Raw genomic sequence first — 24,648 nt, 5'->3', positions numbered from 1 at the left:
TTAGTTGTGTCACTGGGATTTCTGGCTGTGGCATGTGAAATCTTAGTTCTGTCCTGTGGGAACTGACCAGGGATGGAACCCGGACCCCCTGTGTTGGGAGCTTGGAGTCTTTAGCCACTGGACCACCAGGAAGTCCCTATTTACAGGAAAGTTAAACACATTTTTTACTGCAAATTTTTCTAGTGTTTAAAAAATTTTATTCTGAAGTGTAAATCTCCAAGTCTTCAGCCTCTGCCAGGTGTATTTGACCACAGAGCATGTTCATTCATTGTGAGACAAGCTGGGAGATGCAATAAACGAAGACATTTTGAGTTCAGCTACACTTTCTTTCTTTAAAGAAAGAAATTCTTTAAATTTCCATGATTAAAGCTGCTAATATTTTACTTCTTCCGGGGGGATAATTTCAAATGACACATTTCACCCTTGAAGAGAGTGTTTCAGGGTATGGACACAAGTCTATTTCCAGTATTTCTGAGGATCACCTGCCAGGGGAGGGGTCACTTTATAGAAAGTAGCTGCTGAGCCCTCCCTTGCTACTCATGAAACAGACTGTTTGCACACTTCCTGGCCAGGGGAAGGAGTTGGTCTCTACAGTAATTTAGCCCAGGGAAATCTGTGAGCCCACCTTGCAAAGGAGGACCTTCTTCAGGTGTGAAAAGGCAGAAGTTTCCTAGACAAATTGCAGTTGGCGATGTCAAGTTTCTTCCAAAAGGAAATTTGATTACTCAAGGGGCAGTAGGCAACAAGAGCTGCAAGGGCAGACAGAGACAGGCAGCCAGTACTCAGGAGCTTGGATCTCAAAGATGTTACTGGCTCTGGTTTCAGACCCTTTGTGAACCTGGCTACAGGCTCTATTCCTCTCCAAAGGCTTTTGTCAACCATCTGTGGGAAACATGATGTTAGCTTCCAATATGAAATCTACAGTTAATTTTTCATGTGTGTGTGTGCTTGTTAATCTGTCTTGCAGCTTGTTGTGAGCTCACTTCCCACTTCTTTGTAACTTCTAGTACACTGCTCGCACAGGGTGTGTGTTGGTTCTCAGAGACTGACTATGTATATCCTGCCTAAGAGAAAGGCTGAGACTTCCCCAGTGGTCCAGTGGCTAAGATGCCACGATCCCAATGCAGGGGGCCTGGGTTCAAACCCTGGTCAGGGAACTAGATCTCACACACTGCAACTTAAGATCCCAAATGCTGCAATGAAAATCCCGCGTGCTGCAACTGAGATCCATCACAGACCCATCACAACGTTTAAAATAAACATTTTAAAAAAGAGAGAAAGGCTACCTCAGTTCAGGGTGGTCTCATAACTCTAAGTCAACGAGCCCTTGAAAGGAGGGTTGTATGAAACCTATGTGCGGGAAAGAAAGGATCTGTCTGATTTGCCACATTCACTGTTCTCTTTTGCATAAAATTTGGAAATGATCTGAACAACAGCATTCTCAGGATAATGGAAAAGATTTAACAGCCTCAAGCTGCAGTGAAGTTTAATGTTCCTATTCATATAAAGTTAAATATAGATACATACTTGAGCTCCATTTCATTTTCCAACTTGTTTTCTTTGTACTTTAATTCTTAATAGCTGTGAAGTTCTGCCTTGTGCTAATGTACTTTTATCTTCCCAGCAACAACAATAATTGCAATGAAGGAATTTTTTTTTTAATTTTCAAAGAGAAGTAAAATTATATAATCTGATAGATTTCTTTTATAAAAAGAGTTATGCAGAGTTTTGAGGCAGAATACTATATCTGATTCCTTTTTATAAAGTTATTCATTCTAGTGCCTTTATATGAAGATTTCACTAAGAAATAAGCCTTGCAAACAGAATAAAGCATTCACCTGACTCTCCCTTCCTAAGGAGATACACTAGATTTCTGAGCATGGTAGCTGTCACATTACCTCAATACAGTTTTTACTCTATTACTTCCAAGCTGGGTGATCTTGGACCTGCATTTAAAATTTCCAAACTTATCTGTCAAATCATTCTAAAATGCCAGTTTCTCTATTTTCTCCTTTTAGGGTTGTGGAATGAAATGAGATAGAATATAAGAAGCATTCAATGAACACTGCACATCTGTTGCTAGGCTAATGACCTGGCTGCTATTTCAGTTGAAGAAGGTGCTTCCATCCAGTCTCAGTTCCTCAGGGCCTAGAACTATGTCTGGTATTTATTAGGCTTGACACAGATCTATTAACAAAATAAAATAAGTGTAATCACCAAGTTTTTCTTCTTCTAATACTGGAGGCTTTTTGATATCCAGCTGATCTAAAAAAAATTTTAATTAATAGACTTCATTTCCTAAGAGCAGTTTCAGGTTTATAGAAGAATTGAGCAGAAAGTACAAGGAATTCCCATATACTCTTTCTCCCCTCAACTCTCCTCCTGTTCAGTTCAGTTGCTCAGTCATGTCTGACTCTTTGTGACCCCATGGACCACAGCACACCAGGCCTCCCTGTCCATCACCAAGTCCCGGAGTTTACCCACCCTCTCCTCCTCCTCTGTGTTCACAAGTCCTATGTGGAACATATATTACAACTGATGAACCAATATGGATACACTATTTCTAACTGAAGTCCACAGTCTACTTTGGGCTCACTTTGTATCGTACATTCTGTGAATTTTGACCAATGCACAATGGCACATATCCACAGGACTACATCACACAGAATCATTTCACTGTCCTAAAAATCCCCTGTCCCTATAGTTTTGCCTATTCCAGAATGACATAAAGCTGGAATCATACAACATGTACCCTTTTCAAACTGAAACCCTTTCAAAAAGAAACCCTTTCTTTCACTTTGCAATATGCATTTCAGGCTCCTCTCAGTCTTTTCAAACAAAGGTACATTTTTTACTTAGGAATAGCAATATTCCTTGGCTGAGGACTCTTAAGGATTATTTCCGTGTTGAAACTACTATTCTTAACCTAATCATTTACTGATTTAACTGAAAGTAGGCGCACTCACAGGGGGACTCTGCATCTTAAAAAGGGGTTAAAAACAACCATTAACATTGATAACTAATATAAAAATACAAGGATATATACTTCTCTTTTCCATTCCAAGATCAGTAAGTCCCTCTCTTCCTGGTGGGAGCCTCCATTACCCCACAAGTGGCTATGGACCTGTCAGGGTCTCCAGATGAGACCTGGATAACAAGGCACAATGACGGAGGATTCACTTTTTCTTCTCTCCACACCCTAATTGCTTCTGGGGAACCTTACTGTCATTCCATCTGTAGTCTCTGCTCTAAGATCAGGCAATAGCAAATAGTCATTCATAATACATTTAAAAATCTTTTATTCATTTTTACCTCTCTCCCTGATCAAGCCCTGGAGGGTTCCCCCTTTTCCCAGATGGGAGAGAGGGTGGGAGTGGCATCAGCACAGGCATGGCCAGCTTCAGACCAGCCTGTTCCACCAGATACTCTGAGAAGCCTTTCAATTTCCTTTTACCTTTTCTTAATGTTTACACCTTTCAAGCACAAACAGTATGTCTCTCCACTGGTCTAAATTTAGAAAATGCACAAATCTATTTGGATCTTTCAGTGCTTTCTTAAAAGCCATCTCCCTGGACACTTGAACTTTTCATAGGGCTTTTTCTGTGGAGATAAGGAATGAGGAGGCTCTTCAGCAAACCCCTGAAGCTGGGTTGTCTGGGTTTCTCTCTAGGGTTGCTGTTTCCCTCCTGTCCTACTTCCCTGTCTAATCCCGGTGGGTGGCTCCTGACAGCACAGTGCCACAGGGACCTCCATCCCTAACCATGGTTTCTCTTGTTTACACTTCTAGAAGCATTGCCCTCTTCAGCTCTAATCCTCACTGGAACCCTACGGGGAAGGAGATGTTATTACCACATTCCATAGATGCAGAAGCGGAAGCTCAGAACTTGGTAACTTGGCTGATGTCCCCCAGCTGGTATGTTGAGTGATCCTGGGATCCTGAAGAGCTCCTCCTCTCTATCCCATTCCTCTCGCTCAGGACGCCCAGGAGCTCTGGGAAGCGGTGGGGTGTCGACACATGCTTCTGAAGCACCATATTTATGCCCTGTTCCTTAGCTGTCTCCTTCCTCAGCACTAAGTGCCAGATGTGACTGAGGAATATCACACTGTTAAGGTACATATCACACAAACGAGAACACTACCCAAAATGCCTAAGCTCAGTGCAAACAGCCTTGGAAACTTACCCAAGGCATCACACACAGTCATTCTGCTGTTTGCTTTGGTTTTTCTCCTTAATTTTAATCCTCACACCTCTTCTTTATTAACTATGCCAAATATTCCCTTTTGTCCATCCTTTGCTGCCATCCCCAGAGCAATTCAGAAAATCTACTGATAAATGGCAACCCACTCCAGTATTCTCACCTGGGAAATCCCATGGATACAGAAGCCTGGCAGGCTACAGTCCATGGGGTCACAAAGAGTCAGATATGACTGAGCACCCATGCACACACTAAAAAATGTGCTTACCCAGGTCCTCGAAATAGGTTCCAACCTCTCCATGTCTGTGGGCCTTGAAAACATTTGTGTAGTTTCTCATTCTGTAATGGATGTTATAGGTTGATGTTCATGCTTCACATCAATTTCTAAATTAATACTTGCTATATCATCCCGCTAATTGATATGTACCTTTACTGAAATTTCAAATCAGCTTTTTGAAGTGGGAGGAAGGCAGAAAGCAACTTGCAAATTCTGTGCATAATGAAGTAAGGAACAAGCTCCCATAATGAAGACAAACAATTATACAACATTTGCATGATTCTTTTTTCTCACAACATGAGACAAGACACGGTAGCTGATTAGCACGCTGCCTTTGCTGCGAGTCTTGCTTCTTCTTTCCCCACCATTTGGTAGGATTCTCAGAGCCAAGAGCAGGTCACACTTCTTGGTCAGAGTTTTCCAATATTATCCTGGGGTCTGCTGGGCAGTCAAGACCACCCTGCCAACTTCAGCCTAACGCAGACTTCTTACTCTGTGACTACCCTGGGGTTGTGTCCTGCAGCTGATACACGTGTGCTCCGAGTGAGGCCCCCATTCAGGTTTCTAACCACTGAACTCAACTGGCCAGAGAGGACTAAGAACAGTTCTCACTAGTCCCTAGAATATTTCCTGAGCATCTACTATGTCCCACCCCTGTGGGGTTGGTGCTAGAGATAAGAATGAACAATGAAAACCCCTGCTGCCCTTGAGATATTCACTGCCCACCAAGGAAGACATGTTAGTAACAATGACATGTACGGTGAGTGCTCTGTGCATATGAAGAAGGGAGTCCACTCTGATGGGGGGATGGGGCAGCGAGGGTTCAAGAAGAGCTCCCCAGAGCAGGCAATACCTGAGATGAGACTGGAAGGAAGAACAGGAATGGCCAACAAGCAGAGGAAGGGTGGTCATTGCAGATAAGACAGCCTCAGATGGAAAAGAAGCAGAGCTGGAAGGATGATTCAGTATTCCAGGAATGACAAGTGGTTTCCTGTACTGAGTGAAAGTGTGCAGAGAGGAAAGAGCCCCAAGGCAACGTGAGAGAGGCCAGTCGATAAGGGCGAGCTCCAAAGGACTCTCAACTGGACATGAGATCCTGGGCTAATGGAGAGTCAGTGAGATTTTAACAGGGAGATGACAAGGAAAGATGTGTATTTCAGAGAATACATTCAGGCTACCTGGACCTGATGGATATCATGTAAAATGATTATGATAATGAATGCTTTGGGTGCCTGCTGTGTGCTAGGCCCAGCGCTGGAAAAGACACCAGTGAGAAATCCTATAATCAATGCTGGCAAGCTTGGATCTGTCCACAGTGCCTCAGAAGCTGTCAGACAGCCTGTCAGAAAGTCTTCTCCAATTCAAATCCCAGCCCTATGACTTCTAGTTGTGTCACTGGGTAGGTCATGTAACCTTTCATGCCTCAGTTTCTTCATCTGTGAAATGGGGCTACTAGTAGGACTCACCTCATAGACTTATACTGTGGGGATTAATTGAGTTGTATGCAAAGTCCTCAGCATGGCTCTGAAACAGGAAGTGCGTAGGATTTGTTCTCACTGTCTCAACTATGACAGGGGCTCGAGGTGGAAGCCGGGGCCTGGAGAGACATTAAATGTGAGACAAGGCGAGGTGTGGGAAAAGGCGAGCGTGAAGTCCAAATGAATCTAATCATTTTGTTCTGGGCAATGAGGCAGATGGTAAACTCAGCAGGATAGTCTGGGATGAGAGGATGGCAAGATTAACTTGGGAAATATTGATATTGAAGAGCCAGGGGATGTTCAGGTAGGAATATGCACGTGGGATATGAGCCTACGGGGAGAATGGGCAAGGCTGGAGAACTGGAATCCTCAGTAAGAGGTAGAAACTGGCTTGGAATGGCCCAGGGGGAGCAGGACGAGACGAGGGACCCAAGAAAACCAGGATAAGGGGCAGCTGGAGATCACAGGGGAGGCTGACAAGGGCTAGTTCAAGAGCAAGAAGGAGCATCCAGAAAAAAAAGGTACCACGAGGCCAGACGAGGGGTAGAGCTGAGCTCTTGAAGGAGAGGAAGTCAGAAAAGCAAAGTGCTGCACAGGAGTGCCACGGTGTAAGGACTGAGAGCAATCCAATCGGTTTGACAGCCTTTTGGTGGCTGTGTCAGTCAGGGTCTAGTTAGCAGAAGAGAAACCACACTAGTTATTTCAACAGAGAAAATATAAAGAATCAGGTTAACAGGAGTTAGAGCTGAAAAGGCGAAAGGGAACATGGAGAAAACACAGAGACTGTTAACTACAGAAGCAATGACCTCCCTGAGCACCAGGGAACCAAGGGCAAAGATGGGAGTCACTGGGATCCTGAGCCTTGGAAAAGCGGCCCCCTCAGAGCTGGGTGCTGCCCCCTCTGCAGCTCAGAGGGATCTCAGGGAGCTGGACTCAGGGGAAGGGTCCAATTTGGCTGGTGCCTTAGAACCTGGAGGGTGGACCCAGAAGAGCAGGAGCTGGGACCTCTGAGGACGAAGTCAAAAGGGGGCTCTGGGGTGCTGGCAGAAGCAGGACACTGGACCCAACTGCCACGTCTGGCATGTGGGGTTGCTGCTGTGGAGGTACTAACCAAAACAGCAAGCAGCAGGGAAGAGCAAGCCCTTCCTGTCCCCCCATCTGCTGGTCTCCCTCTACTGTTCCCTCTCAGCAAGACTCAGATTACAGAGAAGAAAGAGTTGGCCGACTCCTGGCCCGAGGTTCCCAAAGCAGCATCTACAGAGGTGGTTTGAGGCTAAGCAATCAGAATTATAATTTGCACAGAAATCCTCCCAAGGGTAAGCTAGTGTTTACAGGAAAGCCATCTAGCATGGGTTGAGAAGCAGAAATCAAGACAGTAAATCAGGACCAGTTTTCCAAAACATTTTGCGGTAAAAGAGAAAAGAGGATAAAGTGGTAGAAAGAAGTAGATGCAATGTTCAGGATGGCTGTTTAACTACTGGGCCCTAAAGCAAGCTTGCAGAAAGGTGAGCGCCCATGCTGGTGACTCAAAGCATCTGAGGAGATGGGAGGTGGCTCTCGGCATAGAACTGGAGTGGGAGAGAAGGGGGGAGTGAGGGGACTGGCTGAGAGAGAAGCCAAAGAACATGAACTTCTCTGAGAGGTGAAGAAAGCTGTTGTGCCAAAACCAGACAAACCAAAATACCCTCTTTGTAAGTGATGTGCTGGGTCTACTACTAAGTGATCCCAACAGAAGGTGCCCTCATCTCCTAGTGCGCAGAATCTTTCTGGTGTCCGCATGGATCCTCACGCAGGCCTTCTCTAACCACCCTATCTGTCTAAACTTTTCACCTGCTCTCCTCACACACTTGAAATTCCCTTTCTGCCTGTCCTCCTGAGCACTCACACTCCATCTACCGTAATTATTGGGTTTATTGTCTCTCCACAAGAGACACTGTGGCGAACACAGTTTTGTTCACTGTCATAATAACCTAAAGTGAAAACAATGCTTGACACAAAATAGCCACTTGATAAATATGTGTTGAATACACGAATGGATGAAATCCCCATGCAAGCACTACTGAAACAAAACAGAACCCTCCCATCAATCAACCAGGATTCAGCCACTATCTGCTGGGCCCTAGCAGGATACTGAGAAAGGGTATGGAGGAGTCCCTTCTATCACAGAAGTTATAATGTTTGAAAAAAATGAAGCAACTTAGCCCACACGGTGACAAAAGAATGATTGAACTCTGCCCGCCATCCTCCCAGGCTGCACTCTCCCCTGCAGATCGGTCTCCAATCATCTGTATCTTCCTTGGACCTCTGAAGACTCACAGTCCTCAGCAGTCTTTCTGCTCCACAGCACAGGGTTCACTGCCTTTAGCTGGTCAAGGTCGTGGTTCCACGGGGCCGAGTTCTCAGCCCCTCCTGGGAGCAGGATTAGAGGGTCTGGGCCTAGCCATGCAGCTCACACGCACCTGACACCCGTGGGTGTTTTGAAAGCCTCATCAGAGCTGACTTTGATGGGCAGCAGAAGCCCTGCAGGCAGCAGGCTGCCAGGACTGTCAGCCCCACTGGGGTGATGGGGAACGGGGGTCAAATCACCACCTGTCAAGGTGTTAGAAGAGACCTCAGACAGTTTTATGGATGCAGGGGATGAAAACCCACATCACTGAATGAGCGTGTGCTCTCCCTAGACTAGTCCCATACAATTCTGCTTCTTCCTTTCTGAACAAACCCAAATTTAGTGTGCCCAATGCAAGTGCACACATACATGCACCACATGGAAATGCACAGGCATCACACACCCTCACAACACACAGACACAAGCAAGGCACTCGAATCACACACACACAACCACAAGGCTTATTCTCAGCTAGAGAGTTTTGGGAAATAACTAACTGAATGAATGAATGAGTGACACTAATGTTTTATCTGTAATCATTTAACAGAGGATGGAGCGTAACAGCCACCTACTATCAACCCTTCCAGTTTTAAACACTTATTTACTGATACTGGAGTTTAATTTCTTTTAAGAGAAATTCAAAAGTCTGGAGTAAAGGGTTCCTCCCAAACACTTTTGCTGTTACTACCGTTTATTATTTTTAAAAAATCAAATGATTTGTTGAGGACCTACTCCTTTAAAGAAAGAGCTCTCTGAGAAGAATGGTAGTGTGCTTACTAATAAAGTATGCTGAAACAACAGAGTTGAGTTAATGGAAATTACACTGGACTGGGAGTGAACAGGATTCCAATCCTGTCTTTTTACAATTATTAGATGCAGCTGTCTGCAAATTATTTCTTCCCTCAGAGTCTTGATTTTCTCATTTATAATCTGGGAGGTGTGGTGGAGAGTCTTTACTTAAATATAATACACTGACCCTCCATGCTCATCTACATTCTGTCCTAACAGTTCCTAAAATATTAAAGAAGGAAAAAGACTAGACACTTTAAGCATGAAAACCCATTGTGGAGACAGGACATCAACAAACTTGCAGGGGATGGAGAAAAGAGGTTGGAGTGGTGACTAATCAAACAAGTAGAGGAAGCCACAGGCTAGAGCAAAGAAAGAAAGACCACACCCATCTGTCTATTAAGCCTGGGGTTCTGGAACATCAGTTGTTAATAAAGGTTGGAGAAACCCACAGACTGATTCTCAGCTAGAGGGGGATCTTGGTTTATACTCAGGGGACATCTGTCAATGTTTAAAGACATTTTTGATTGTCATGACTAGCATCTAGTGGATGAACACCCACTAGAACATCATCTAGATGATGAACACCCTTTGATGTCCCATACGGGTATCACACAAAAAATGGTGAAGCCCCAGTGTCAAAATTGCCAAAGTTAAGAGACTCTACTCTAGACTCAAGAGTTACATCAGACTTCCAAATGCTCTCCTTACTGGCAGACTGACAGACATCCATCTATGGACTGCACTGTGTCCTCCCAAAGTTCATATGCTGAAGTTCTAATCCCCAGTACCTTACTATGTGACTGTATTTAGAGATAGGACCCTAAAAGAAGCAAAACTTAAGGTGAGACCATTAGGGTGGGCCCTAATCCAATAGGACTATTACCCTTATAAGAAGAACAAGGGACACCAGGGATACACACGCATAGAGGAAAAGCCATGAGAGGATACTGTGAGAAGATGGTCATGTGCTAGCCAAGGAGAGAGAAACGGGAGAGACCAAACCTGCCCACACTCTGATCTGGGATTTCCAGCCTCCTAAACTGTCAGAAAGTAGATTTCTGTTGTTTAAGCCTCATGGTCTGTGGTATTTTGTTATGGCAGCCCTAGCAAACTAATATACCCAATATACAAGTAATGAGAAGATTCTTTTCCAAAGAAATGGAATGCCCATAGGGAAAAGACCTTCAATCTGCCAACTATAGGTCCCTAGGACTGTTGCCTACTTCCTCAGATGACATGAAGAGGAACTGCCAGCCTGCAAGCACTGCCTCCTTCCCTTTTACCTGCTCCTCCCTGCCACATACACAGCTCAGGGTCAGCTTATCGACTGGTTCTTATACATGATGGAGCAGCCAAAGAGCACTGAGCTTCTGAGGAAACTACAACACGAGAGAGAGAGACCAAGATAAACAAGCAGAACACACAACTCTGAAAGGAACAGACATAGTTTGGAAACACAGTTTAACTTTTAAAAGTTCTCTTAATATTACTAAAAAGAGTAAAAATGTCATTCTGTCAACAAAATACAAACAGCTAACAAAGACGAACTATTATAAAATAAAAATATGACTCTGTAATTCAAATAGATTATGAAGTCTAATAAACGACCAGATAGCAGAACAAAGAGATGTTTAAAAAAAAAAGAGAGAGAGAGAGAGAGAAAAGGAAAGATATATAGAGGATGAATCCATGAGGCCTCACATCTAATCTACAGACTGACACAAAGAGAAAACCAAGAGGAAGAAATCAAAGAAATATCACAGAGGCTTTTTCAAGAGTCAAAGGACATCAGTATACAAGTTGAAATGCCAATCAAGCACCCAAGGCAAGGAGGTACCTAAGTCATGTACGTGCATACACAGATGCCTCTAGACCCAGTGTTACGAGAGCCTAGTACATCAGTAATAAAGAGAAGATAATAAGATGATTCAGAAGGAAAGAGAAATTTTAAAGGTATCTCTAAAAGACAAGTCTGACCAGCAGGAGACCTCATCGTCGGCTACAATGGATCTGAAGACAGTAGAGCAAAGGCCTTCAGATTTCTGTGTGGAAATGGATGTCAACCTTGAATGTCATATTCAATCCAACAAATAAGGATGGGGGAGCAAAAAGCCATTTCTAGAAATGCATAAACTGAAAACACTACATTTCACACCGGCAAGCAGTACTGCCTGGAGAGCCCTGGTCCTTGCGAGTGCCCTCTTTGAAGCTCTAAGTCCCCTCCAGGGCCTGGGATGTAGCAGTGCTGGACAGGACAAACCAAGTTCAGACCTGGTTCTGCATGGGTTCTGGCCTCCAGGGTATCTTCTTTGAAATTTCCTATGGCCTCCTCTAGTGCCTGGGGTCACCAAGAGCCAGCAGAGCCCCTTGGTGGGGCATCCTAGCTTGGACCAGGGTCCACGTGGGCCCCAGTTCCTTTTGATCCCCACCGCCAGTGCTTTCCGACCATCTACCCTGCACATGAGTTCACCAAGATGCCATAAGGACTCATGCTGTGGGGTTTCCTGAGGCTCTGGGTGGACCTTGGTTCCAGGAGGGCATCCTGGCAAGTAGATTGAGCCTGCTACCTGGTGCTCTGTTTCTTTCACAGAACCACGTCAGATTCGGCCATGTGAGAATGGCACTGATGATGATTTTAAGTGACTCTCCAACATCAAACACAGGACAAGCTAGAGGGTCAGGACCAAGGACCCTCAGCCTGAGCTGCATGGGGGTACCATGTCTCAGCGCTTGTCTGGCTTTCTTTTGCGGTTCTGCCTCTGAATTTAGCACCCAAGGGCAACCGAGGGTGACAACAGGCATTCTTTATTCTGTGTGACCCCAGTGATGTTCTCTCCTGCCTCCACTGATGTGAGGACGTCATGTTTTTCCAGTCAGCTGAAGCCTTCCTGATGAGGGACAAACATTCCTGTACCCAGTGAGGCCACTCTTCTCATTTCTCCTATAGTCCTCTCCTTTGATGGCAGAGAATAGAAGGTAGGGTGCAGTTAATATTAAAATAATAATGTTATTTTATAATAAAAAATATATAAATTATATTTAAATTATATAATTATATATAAATTATATAAAAATATATAATAAAAAAATAAAATTCCAAGTGGTAAATTCAGCTTAACCAGGAAACAAATTATTATTCACATTTTCCTGCATACTCTGGGTAAGACTTGAAACTTGTGGTCATCAATAAAATACAGCAATATTCATGAGTGGCATGATGGATGCCACTCATAAGTAATGATTACAGCATTATAAGTAATGCTATAACCAGCATTCAATAAATGGTGTTACATTAATGCACAAATACAGATCTTATTGTTTCAATGCAAATAGGTTCTCAAGAGCTTGGCACTGTGAATAATAAGTCTTGCTAGTTTTTGCTTATAGTGGAAGATAGCTAGGAATAGTGCATTTGGCAATAAAGAATACAGAGACAAAGAAGAACCTTAGCATACACTGACTGAACATTAAATATGTAAATATCTCACCTCTGCCTAACATTCTAAATTACATCCAACAAAACACTGTACTCCACATGGTCTTTGTAATACTTTAAAAATTCGATTATTTATGCAGAAAGAGGTCCCCCCAAAATGACTTGTCTGAGACCTCCCATATCTAGGAGGAGTTTTGAGGAAATTATCTGAGGGTTGACTTTAGCCTATTAAGTAAATTAAAACAAACAAAAACAGAAGTCCTGGGATCTAGGAAACAGGAGATTCAATCCAGAAAAGCAAAGACAAGTCTCAGAATAACAAACATGAGCACAAATCTAGAAATCAACCAATGTGGCTCAGGAGAGAATAGAGAGTTCCTGGAGAAAAGGGAGAAACTCCTGGAAAAACAAAATGCCGTATAAGAAAGGTGACGCGATCACGGTTTTCCTCCTGGCTCTATAGTCAATCACTGTTACTTAACCACACTTAGGTGAAGGATTTATTTATTTTAAGCTTTTATAAACAACCTATAAATAAGGCATGAGACAATTATGATCATAAAACAGAATGGAAATGTCATCGACTTTAGTAACACAGACGTAAAAATTCAAATGATAGAAACTGGGAAGCTCAAAGCAGTGAAGGGGGAGGGGTGGGTGCCAGTGGCCTCATCTTTCCAAGTGTGAAGTCAAGGATTATAGCCTTATGATAAATTTGGAAATGAAGGAGTATATTTTTGAAGTTACAAAGTTATCCCATGAAGAAACTAAAACAAAGAAGTAATAAGACTATATTGGGAGGATGGGGAAGGACATGGTAGGTATAATGAACTAAATACTCATACATCAGAGCAGCAAATGCAAGATAATGTCTAGAATTGAATTCATCAAGATAATACTTTTTAGAGAATGGATCAGAGGTGCTGTAGGGGTAGGAAATTTGTTTTTCATTATAAATATTTTATTTTAAAACTACAGGCAGGCATTTCATTGATAAAAAGTAAATTTTAAATGTTTTGATGACTGAACAAGATGATTTCTAAGGTTCTTTTCATATCTAAAATCCAAGGGAACAAGCTCTCAAAGCTTAGTCCACTCATGAAGAGCCCTGGGATTTTTCCCTTCAGAAAGGCTGACTATCTGATCAGGAGCCAGTCCACGCCACTGGGAATCTCATAAAAGCTGTTTTGATAAAGGTCAAATTTTCCACTCCTGACTTTATCTTCTCAACAGCTCTAGGAAGCAATTATTAAAACTATCTGCATTTTAGAGATGAGATGCAATGAGACAAAATTAATTGTCCTGAATGACATGAGCTTTAAATTGGTAGACTGCTGTTGGATGCATAGCCTTGTTACTCCAAATTCTTGTCTTTCCCACTGTATTATACTTCTTGTGCAGAAAGAGAAGACCAAGAAAAATTCTCTGTCCAAGAGCCAATCCCCCAGTGAGATGTTTATCTAAATGCACTGCCCTGCAGTTAGCTCCTTCGGGAATCTGATGGGGGAAGCTCCTTCTCTATTTGAGCTCATGAACATAGGTGATCCAGGAGCACACTTCACTAAGGCTTCAAGGGCTCATTAAAGGACCTGGAAACATCCATCCTAAGTGACTGGCTCAGACAGTAAAGAATCTTCCCACAGTGCAGGAGACATGGGTTCAATCCCTGGGTCGAGAACATCCCCTGGAGAAGGGAATGGCAATCCACGCCAGTATTCTTGCCTGGAGAATTCCACAGACAGAGGAGCCTGAAGGCCTACAGTCCATGGGGTTGCAAACAGTCGGACAACTGAGCAACCAACACTTTCTTGAGTGACTGGCACCAACATAGTATATTGCATTCACAGGGCACAGGCTATGATCCTTTGGACCCCCAACTGCAGCATTTTCCCTGCCCTTTGAACCAAGCTCTTTCCTGACATCTTTTGCAAGTCCCAGTCATGGTGAGGTACTCCTGCACTTCCTTCTGATGTTGCATTGAGGAGACTGCTTCCAGGACAAGTGGCTGTCGGGAAGGGAGGACCCCAGGAAGATGCTGGCTGGGATGCTTCTCATGCTTGCCAGAGAGAACTTCCCAGTACCTGTCTTTCCAGGGAGTGCTGGGCCACTCACATTACCTGCCTCAGACTCCTGCTCAGTGCCACAAGGCTGCCGAATTTCTAAAGAGGGTACATTTCAGGTTAACATAGCAACAGAGTCCTTGACCTACAGAAACACCACGGGAAACTGGAGAGAGCTGGTGTAAATTTCCACTGAGAATTTGACAATCTAAGTGGCTCTGCCAAATTGGAAACTGCAACCTCACAGCAACTTTGTAAACTCATTATGGTCCCTCTGATCCCTCCTCTTCCCTTTGCTCCTTTCTCCTCTCCCAATCCTGGCTTCCCAGAGATGGGCTTCACAGGGTCCACCCCCTTGGGCCAAAACAAGTTGCCCCTTCCCTTCCCCTTTGTCTCTGAGCTTCACTTAGGAGATAGGCCAGTGAACTGGATAACTAATAATACCAGATGCTATGTACTCCTGTACTTTCTCTCCCAATAGCATGTCTGCATTCTCCAGGAGGCCTTCAGTGCCTACGTCTAAGTGCTTGACAGATGGAGAACATGTGGGCTCCGTGGCAGGTATACTGATGTGCTCGTCACTTTGAAGCAAGTAACTGAGAACTCCTCAAATCCCCCCAAAGCAGCAACACCTGATGGCTGTCCTGGCACGGTGCCAGAGCTGTCCTGGGGCTCATGAGGAAAGATCTTAGCCCCTTAAAAGTCCAACTGTCAACTGTGCTTACTGCAGTAATATTAGAATATTTTTCTTTTGGCTGCTACATATTTCTTAATATTATATTTTAATATTATCTCAGTTTTGTACTCGGGTTTTCTTGGGCTATAGTGAGACCTGATTTACCAAAAATTTACCAAAATTACATTATTTAGCAAAACATACTTGGTGTTGATAGTGATCACCTCTTCAGTCCAAGGAAACAAGTGTATAAAGCTACCTTGACATGTGGACTTACATTTTTAGTTTTTAGAAACATTTAAAAAATTCATATTGTTATAAGCATTGGATACATTACTCCATCAATAGAAAATAGGTCTACTCCTTCCGTATATGGATAAAACACAGGAAAAGATACATTTAGGTACCAAGTAAATTGTTGAGGAAGTTAAATAGTGATAATTTTTTTTCCAAAGATGTGATACAAAACAAGAAGAAAATACTCATGTGAAAGATAATTTAAAAGCTAGCACTGGTTCATATTTCTTTTAAAAGAAACAAAATGTAAAATTTGGAGAACAGACCTTAGGAGATACCAATATTATTGTAACACTTTCTATAGTCCCAAAGAAGGTGAATCTTGAGAAGGGAATACAATAATGAGAAAAATATTAAAATTAGTTGGATCTTTTTTATTTTAAAATTGGATAGTCTTCAGAATTTGTGTTTACATATCTATGTATCTATCATCTATCTGTCTAACAATGTGATTGTGTATATTCAATGCCTTTAAAATTTTTTTCCCTAACTACTGTTTATGATAAAATGAATTTGTCCAAAAATAAATAAATAAAAAATTCATAAAGGGAATACATTCAAAGGCTCGAATTCAAGATTTAAAACAAGAAACAAGGAGGCAGAGAGATAAGTATGAGGAAAAGAACCACTTACATTATAAGTCTTAAAGAATGGTCACATTAGACTCATATACTCCAAACAAAAATAACATGTTTAAAATAAACACACAGGCTCTGTCTTTCAGTGGTTGGGATATGTAAACTTAGCCTAAATTTCTTGAATGGATATGCAATAAATCTATTTAAAACATTTTCTCTGTCCTACTTAACTTATGACTAATCCTAAACAATTAGAGAGTCAGATGGCTGAGTATTTAAAGCAGCCAAACATTCCAAACAAACAAAGGGTAATTTCTACTGAAAGCTGGAGACCTGAGCCCCTGTAGGTATATGGTTATGGGACAACTCAGGAAGAGCTGCAAATGGAAACTGCAAAAGGAATCTCCAGAATGCTGCAGTCTCAATGTAAGGAAAAAAGGAGGTGCCTTAAAATGTAAGTGGCATGGTCACCTTGGGGGCAGGGGGCAGGGGCCAGGAGGACTCTCCACTTAATAACTTCAGAAGCAACTTTCACTGTTTTCTGTGTATCTCATGAAATTCTACCATGTGGACCTTTCTCTTAAAATTTTTGAAAATAGAAACCTTTATCCACTTCTGTCTTTTTAATTATGCCAACATCACTAAAATCTCTCAACACCCCCCTCCAAGATAAATCTTTTATAAAGAACCCTAAGACTATCATTTCATGAACACTTGAAAATATTTTCTCAACACTGTTCAACAGTGCTCAAAAACCAGCCTGATATATATAGAGCCTCCTTTGTGGAATAACAAGATTATTTTTACCATTTTCCGAATCTCACAAATCTGACCTGTCACCACAGAACTTCTAAAAATACCAGGATGATAATGATATCCTTCGTCACTTCCCTCCTAGCTTGTGCCTTCATTACTAGCGTTGAGTTTTTATGTATTTCCTGAGAGCCCTCTCTGATCACAGCGCTCGTCATTCCACTGCTTCAAGATGTGGGACAGAATAGCTATCTTGGGAAGGTGGCTGATTTTTTTTTTCCCACCTTTAAAGACAAGGTGTTTTTGCAAAACATTCAGTTCAGTTCGCTTTCTGCCTATCTCTTAAATCACGTGTTTGAGTTGGAAGTGTATTGGAAAGGATCCTGGAAAACAAATGCTGACTGAGGAGGAACTTGTTTTTCACTGCAGCCAATTCAATTTAGCAGCAACATTTATCAAGCACCTACTATGTACCAGGAATGTAAAGATGAATAAAATACTCTTTGCCCTCAAGTAGCTCACAGCTTACCAGGATAGACAATCCCAGTAGCAAGTAATAACAGCAAGCTGTGACAGGGCAATAAATCACACTGCACACTGCTGCCTGTGTAAACATATGAGAACACCTGTAAGGGAGCAGCAAATAGTACTGAGGGAAATCAGAAAGGACATGTAATGCAAAACCAAAGGATATTTCAGAGAGAGAGCCCAGCAGTCTCTTGGTGCTTGGAAATGTGTCTCAATCTTGATATATCTGGAGCTGAAAAAAACATCGTCTCTTAAGAGTTGTTAGCCCCACCTGCTTTTTGGGTAGAATTTAGAATATAGTCTTGGAGGTAGATCCTCTTCCATTTGTTCTTGGTTCATTCTGGTGAGTCTTTAGTCCTGCTTAGAGAGAAGCACCTACTCACTGGTCTTGCAGAAGCCCTGAACAAAAGGAGCATTTCAATTGCAGATAACTTCACGTGGAGGATGTTCATGATTCTAACAATGACAAAAGCTATCTTCAGATTAGGCAGAGATGCATCAGTGATATTGTTGACTATGACAGCATCTATTGGGCTTCCCTTGTGTCTCAGCTGGTAAAGAATCCGCCTGCAATGCGGGAGACCTGGGTTCGATGCCTGGGATGGGAAGATCCCCTGGAGAAGGGAAAGGCCACCTACTCCAGTATTCTGGCCTGGAGAATTCCATGGACTTTGTAGTCCATGGGGTCACAAAGAGTCGGACACAACTAAGCGACTCTCATTCCGCTGTCAACACGTTTTCCCTTACTTTGACTACAGGAAGACAAGATATAAAGGAGATCCAAGCATGGGGAAGAACAGGTCTTGTTCCAGTGGCAGGAGGCCAGGACCAGAGGAGCTGGAGAAACAGCAGGGGACTGTCTTCCATGCTCACAGGGCCATGACAGTGGAATCTAGAAAGACTGATACTATCTTATTTTAGATTTTTCTTTCTCTGTAGGAACATTTGTTGAATGCCACTACCTCGTTTTGTGTTAATAAGCACTGGAGAATGAAGAGAAGGTTCTATATCTATTCTCTGGGGTAAAGTGAACTTAAGGCTGTTGCAAGATCAAAAAAATTTTTAGCAGATGTGATCGTGGAGAAGCTGGGAGAGCGGTGGAACTCTGGTAGCTGCCTGGCCGAGTGGCAAGGGGGAGACCTGGGGTCCCAGTTCTCCTTTTGAAAAAATCTCAAGCAAGCCTGCTGCTTTCACCCCTGCTCAATGCTCCTGCTTTCAGTGGTCCCAGGAGTTTCCTGTTCTAAGCCTTCCCAAAATTCCATTTCAAAATTGGCTTCCTTTTCTCTTCCTTCTTGTTGGCTTCTCCCCTCCATAGACATGAGGTTTTCAACTGTCCCTAATCCACTAAGCATGTTACTGCCCTTCTATTTGCTTTTTAATTGCCATTTTTCCCCCTCTCTCATCATCTTTCCCTTTCTCTTGTTCTTATATATAGGTTCATGTATTTTAAAGGCTTTACTATGAGGATTTGCACAGGAGTGAAGATGAGTGCAAGTGTTCAATCTATGGGTTTCTTTCTCGGTTATACTTTATTTATCTGTTCATTAATATTCCACCTAATTGAAAATAATATGATCTTGCATCTTGCTTAGAATTAGTACTCCACTTAACTCTCCAGAAGGACTTATAAAATTGAGACCTTCAGGCATGGAATGAACTATTATAAAGGTCAACCTATCTAAGCTCTTGTCAGATATTTAATCCAGGGAAGTCCTTCACTTGCCTGAAAAAAATTTACTTTACTGAGTGAAACAGCATAAAGCTATGTTATTTGCTTATCATCATGCATCATATTTAGTAACAATAGCTGGCACTCACACACTTTCCACATGCCCCACTTTGTGCTAAGGGGCATTTATGCCTCCCAATGATCCAATGAGGGAGGTATTACACTCCATTGTATCCCCCCACCACCACACACACACGCCATTTTTCAGAGAAGGAAACTGAGATGTAGCTTAGGTTTCACTCATTTTCCAATAGCTTACAGGTTGCACATGACAGGCAGAGCCTAGTTTTGAACCAGCTTTCTCAGATTCCAAAGCTTATCCTCTTAGCTGTGCTGGTTCCCAGATTTAGGACTGTGTAACTCGTAAGGAGCTTAATTGCATCTGCAGGGTGGCTGGTGTGTGCTTTCTCCTTTTCCCACTGGCAGTTTCTGCCACTGTTGTTGTGCTTCCTTGCTGTTGCCTGCATTTGGGTCCTAAGGGTTATGACCCTCAGTGGTCCCAGGCTGACTCTGATCTGCTATCTAGATGACTTCCTTTAAATTGAAATGAGCCCAGGGGGAAAAAAAAAAAGATAATTTCAAAATCAATTTGGACCAAACAATGAAATAAATCTGTTATTAAAAAGAAGTGTGATAGATACACTTCGAGGTAAACTATCCATGGCACTACATTTATCACCCATTATATCAAGCCACTATCATGTATATGCTTAGTATAGTTAAATTAGAATACTGACTGAACCGAACATTTTGACTTGGATGACTTCTTTTGGGGAAAATAACCACACATTTTGCCTGTCAATAGTTTCAGTGGCTGAGGGCACATTACTGGAATGGGTAGATATAGTAGAAACTATGCAGAACCCAAATCAGAAGCCCGAGAACTGAAATGCAGCTCTATTTTTTTTTTTAACTGATAGCGATAATAAATTTATTGAATGTCTTTTACAAGCCAGATACTATATTAAGCACTTTATATAAATACCTTTTTGTTTTTGTAGAAACCTTTAGATGAGTCCTATAATTACCACTATTCTGATAAGAAAAGTGAAGCCATGGAGTGTTAATAATCTTGGTGAATCAGGCAGGTATTGAACAGAAGAGTCAGGAATTGAGCTCTAGCATTCCAACTCCAGAGTATGTCTCTATATTTCACCTAAGCTCTCTAGACCACAATATCAGGATGTATAAGAGAACCTAACACAAAACAGTATTTTGCATGCAGCTGAGACAGTGTATGCACAAGTGCTTGACACAGAGGAGGGGTTTCAGTTTAGTTCAGTCACTCAGTCGTGTCTGACTCTTTACGAACCCATGGACTACAGCAAGCCAGGTTTCCCTGTCCATCACCAACTCTCAGAACTTGCTCAAATTCACATCCATTGAGTCAGTGATGCCATCCAACCATCTCATCCTCTGTCATCCCCTTCTCCTCCTGCCTTCAATCCTTCCCAGCATCAGGGTCTTTTCCAATGAGTCAGTTCTTCGCATCAGGTGGCCATAAGTACTGGCGCTTCAGCTTCAACATCAGTCCTTTCAAAGGATATTCAGGACTGATTTCCTTCAGGATTGACTGGTTGAATCTTCTTGCAGTCCAAGGGACTCTCAAGAGTTTTCTACAGCACCACAGTTCAAAGGCATCAATTCTTCCATGCTCAGGTTTCTTTATGGTCCAATTCTCACATCCATACATGACTACTGGAAAAACCATAGCTTTGACTAGACGAACCTTTGTTTGGCAAATTAATGTCTCTGCTTTTTAGTATGCTGTCTAGGTTGGTCATAACTTTTCTTCCAAGGAGCAAGTGTCTTTTAATTTCATGGCTTGCAGTCACCATCTGCAGTGATTTTTGGAGCCCAAGAAAATAAAGTCTCCCACTGTTTCCATTTTAATAAACGGCTTATTCATCAGTCTGTTTCAAGAGTCTTCAACAAGTGTGTAAGAAATACTTGTTGAATACCAACAGGAAACAGACAATGGGAATGTGTCTAAGCAAAGGGAAGAGCCCAGTGTCTGAAATCTCACGTCTTTCTAAAGCATCCCTAGGATGCCTGGGGATGGCCCCACTAGTTCTGACAGTTGCCATAGTCAAGGAGACAGGCTCAGAAACTCGGAACTGTCGGTTCATTTAATTGTGCTGTGATCTGCAATGTTGAGTGTGGCACAGTGTTGCCCGTGACTTGCTTCATCTCCACCACTATTGCTGCAAACCTTGCCTGGCAAGAACATAAGATAGCAGAATTTTCTCTGGGACTTACTATGAATGTGTTCTAAGAACAAATCCTGCCATGGGGAAGGCAGTTTATCTACGTGAACACTAGTCTCCTAACACACAAAGTGTGCTAGACATTTAAACCCTAGGAGAAAGCCTTGGGAAGCTCTGCCCCTGTACAAGGTCTTCCAACATCAGAAGGACTTAAGAGAGACATTTTTACTCTTCTGGGTATTTGGGAACCATGATCCAGATTTGGGATGGCATTGGGAGTCCCAGAAGGAACTGAATGCCTGGGTTCAAATCATAACAGCTCCCATCAACAGATCTTGCTAATATCCCACTGCTGCCGCTGCTACTGCTGCTAAGTCGCTTCAGTCATGTTCAACTCTGTGCGACCCCATAGACAGCAGCCCACCAGGCTGCCCCATCCCTGGGATTCTCCAGGCAAGAACACTGGAGTGGGTTGCCATTTCCTTCTCCAATGCATGAAAGTGAAAACTGAAAGTGAAGCTGCTCAGTTGTGTCCGACTCTTAGCGACCCCATGGACTGCTGCCTACCAGGCTCCTCTGTCCATGGGATTTTCCAGGCAAGAGTACTGGAGTGGGGTGCCATTGCCTTCTCCCAATATCCCACAAGGGACCCTTAAACCAGGAAAGGCTCAGCACACTACCCCTTAGAGGTCCTTGGTGTTTGATCTCAGTCCCACAGTGGAGGCTGAAAATAGCAGTCTCACGTTTGTGAAGAAAGGAAGGCCTGGCGCAAAAGGGATTTGATTCATTGCTTTTCTGATTGTTTCCCAGATGGAGCTTATCCTAGAGACATGTACCTCTCTGGCAAGAAGCCATTCAGACTTTGAAAGGTTTCTATACGAAGTGGGGCTGCAGAGTGGTTCAGTGAACAGGGTCCTTGTAGGCTGGGGGCTGAAGGACTGAACTACAGTCTCAGCTCTGTCACTGATGGAATGCTTCAGACAAGCTGCTTAATTTCTTTGGGACTATGTTGGTTTGTTTTTAATTTAAAATTTTTAAATTTTTTTAAAATGAGAACATAGGCCTGGGTTTTCTCTCTGGACCCTTCTAATTCTAAATATATCTGATATTATCTATTATCCTGACAGGAATAAGCTGAGCTAACAGAATCAAATGACTTGTAGGGAACAGTCCATGCTAATATTACAATCAAATACTTCTTGTTTCTCTGCTGAGTGTTTGATGGAACTATGAGTTATAGGCTGGGGTTTCTGAATTCTGTCTGGGCTTCCAATAAAAAAAAAAAAAAGATGAGCACTGTGGCCTTTAAGCTGTTGAAAAGACCTATTTCTCATCCTTTAAGTAACTCTGACACTGTGCACCGCAGCCTGACAATTAAATTTCTCTCTTTCTCTTTAAATTTCAACCAATGGATATGCTACACTGCGAGTTAAACTGTTCTGATGTGAAGACATCTCTTTTCTCTCATCAGAGACTAAAAAGCTGTCAGTGCCAGTTTCCTTATTAGTAACCAGTATGTCTGCTCAGACCGTGCCTCACAGTTTATACCAAGTGCAAATGCTCTGAGAGCAGAGGAGCAAACACAGCTGAGGAATGGAGTAGAGTAGAGGCCCCAGCAGCTGAAATCGAATGTGCTGCTCACCTCACCAAGACAGGGAAGAGGAAACTTTCCTGATTGGTGATGTACACACGGCGCCCTTGGGGGACATTTTCTAAGGCTGCGTCTTGGAACTGCCCAGCTCAAGCCTTGGTCCATAGCTGTTTTCCCCCTTCGTTAGGCAACTCTCTTTTTGAATCAGCACAAGTGACAGAATCTTCTCCAAGGGCGCTGCCTCCAGTTTCACAAAATAACCAAAGAACCCTGTTCTTCCCTGCCACTACATGGGAAACACACCAGGTACCAAGAGCATTCCAATGTATCAATATGACTGGTGTGTTGCAGAGCAAGAGAGTCTGGTCTGCATCTCCCCAAAGACTCGGAAGCCTGTAAGTAAACAGGCCTCAGAGAAACCTGCTGAGGGTCGTTTGTCATGAAAAGACCAAGAACCCTGGACAGGGGGCTATCAGTCCCAGTAGAGGACGTAAAGCAAGAAAGACACACAAAAGACAGTTTTCACAGAATTCCATGTGAACATCCTGGAGACACAGGACACAGTAATGGAAATGAAGTAAAGAAGGGGGAATGAAACCTGGGATCTGGTCAGAGAGAGACCTAGATCTGAAGGGCAAGGAAGTAAATGGGGCCTTCAGCAAAGCCTGTATTTCATCTGGGCGTTTTTGTCATCCTCCTTAACTCCCTTTCCTCCCTAGCAATGGGTCCCTTGTTCTGCGGTCTTCAGTTCAGTTCAGTTGCTCAGTCGTGTCCGACTCTTTGCGACCCCATGAATCGCAACACACCAGGCCTCCCTGTCCATCACCAACTCCCAGAGTTCACTCAGACTCACGTCCATCAAGTCGGTGATGCCATCCAGCCATCTCATCCTCTGTCGTCCCCTTCTCCTCCTGCCCCCAATCCCTCCCAGCATCAGAGTCTTTTCCAATGAGTCAACTCTTCGCATGAGGTGGCCAAAGTACTGGAGTTTCAGCCTTAGCATCATTCCTTCCAAAGAACACCCAGAGCTGATCTCCTTTAGAATGGACTGGTTGGATCTCCTTGCAGTCCAAGGGACTCTCAAGAGTCTTCTCCAACACCACAGTTCAAGAGCATCAATTCTTCAGTGCTCAGCTTTCTTCACAGTCCAACTCTCACATCCATACATGACCACTGGAAAAACCATAGCCTTGACTAAACAGACCTTTGTTGGCAAAGTAATGTCTCTGCTTTTCAATATGCTATCTAGGTTGATCATAACTTTCCTTCCAAGGAGTAAGAGTCTTTTAATTTCATGGCTGCAATCACCATCTGCAGTGATTTTGGAGCCCCCAAAAATTAAGTCTGACACTGTTTCCATTGTTTCCCCATCTATTTGCCATGAAGTGATGGGACCAGATGCCATGATCTTCGTTTTCTGAATGTTGAGCTTTAAGCCAACTTTTTCACTCTCTGCTTTCACTTTCATCAAGAGGCTTTTTAGTTCCTCTTCACTTTCTGCAGTCTTGGATCTATTCAAAGGGCCAGGTAAGTGATTTCCAGCCTCCAAAGGACCCTATATTCCTTGATTGTCCCTTTACACGAGAACCAGAGTCAAACAACATTTTTGGATATTTAAGTGACAGTACCTGTTTTACTGTTAATAAAAATATACTGATGAGTTA

General features: G+C 42.9%; 1 protein-coding gene across 10 annotated transcripts in view; it reads right to left on the bottom strand.

The window, feature by feature from the left end:
* The window catches only part of CRH (corticotropin releasing hormone), a 78,875-nt gene that overhangs the window by 7,093 nt on the left and 47,134 nt on the right, over positions 1–24,648 (bottom strand). The window contains exon 2 of one of the 10 annotated variants that reach the window (XM_044928728.2): positions 5,940–6,070. The exons of 8 other annotated variants lie outside the window; for them this stretch is intronic. The gene's annotated coding sequence lies outside the window, so the exon portion shown is untranslated. Of the gene's footprint in view, positions 1–3,849; positions 4,001–5,939; positions 6,071–24,648 lie in introns of those variants that run through there. One more of the 10 variants, XM_044928725.2, reaches the window with a different exon arrangement.

This window comes from Bubalus bubalis, chromosome 15 (genome assembly GCF_019923935.1).
Source record: "Bubalus bubalis isolate 160015118507 breed Murrah chromosome 15, NDDB_SH_1, whole genome shotgun sequence".
Taxonomy (NCBI): domain Eukaryota; kingdom Metazoa; phylum Chordata; class Mammalia; order Artiodactyla; family Bovidae; genus Bubalus; species Bubalus bubalis.
This window is presented reverse-complemented; position numbering and strand designations above follow the sequence as displayed.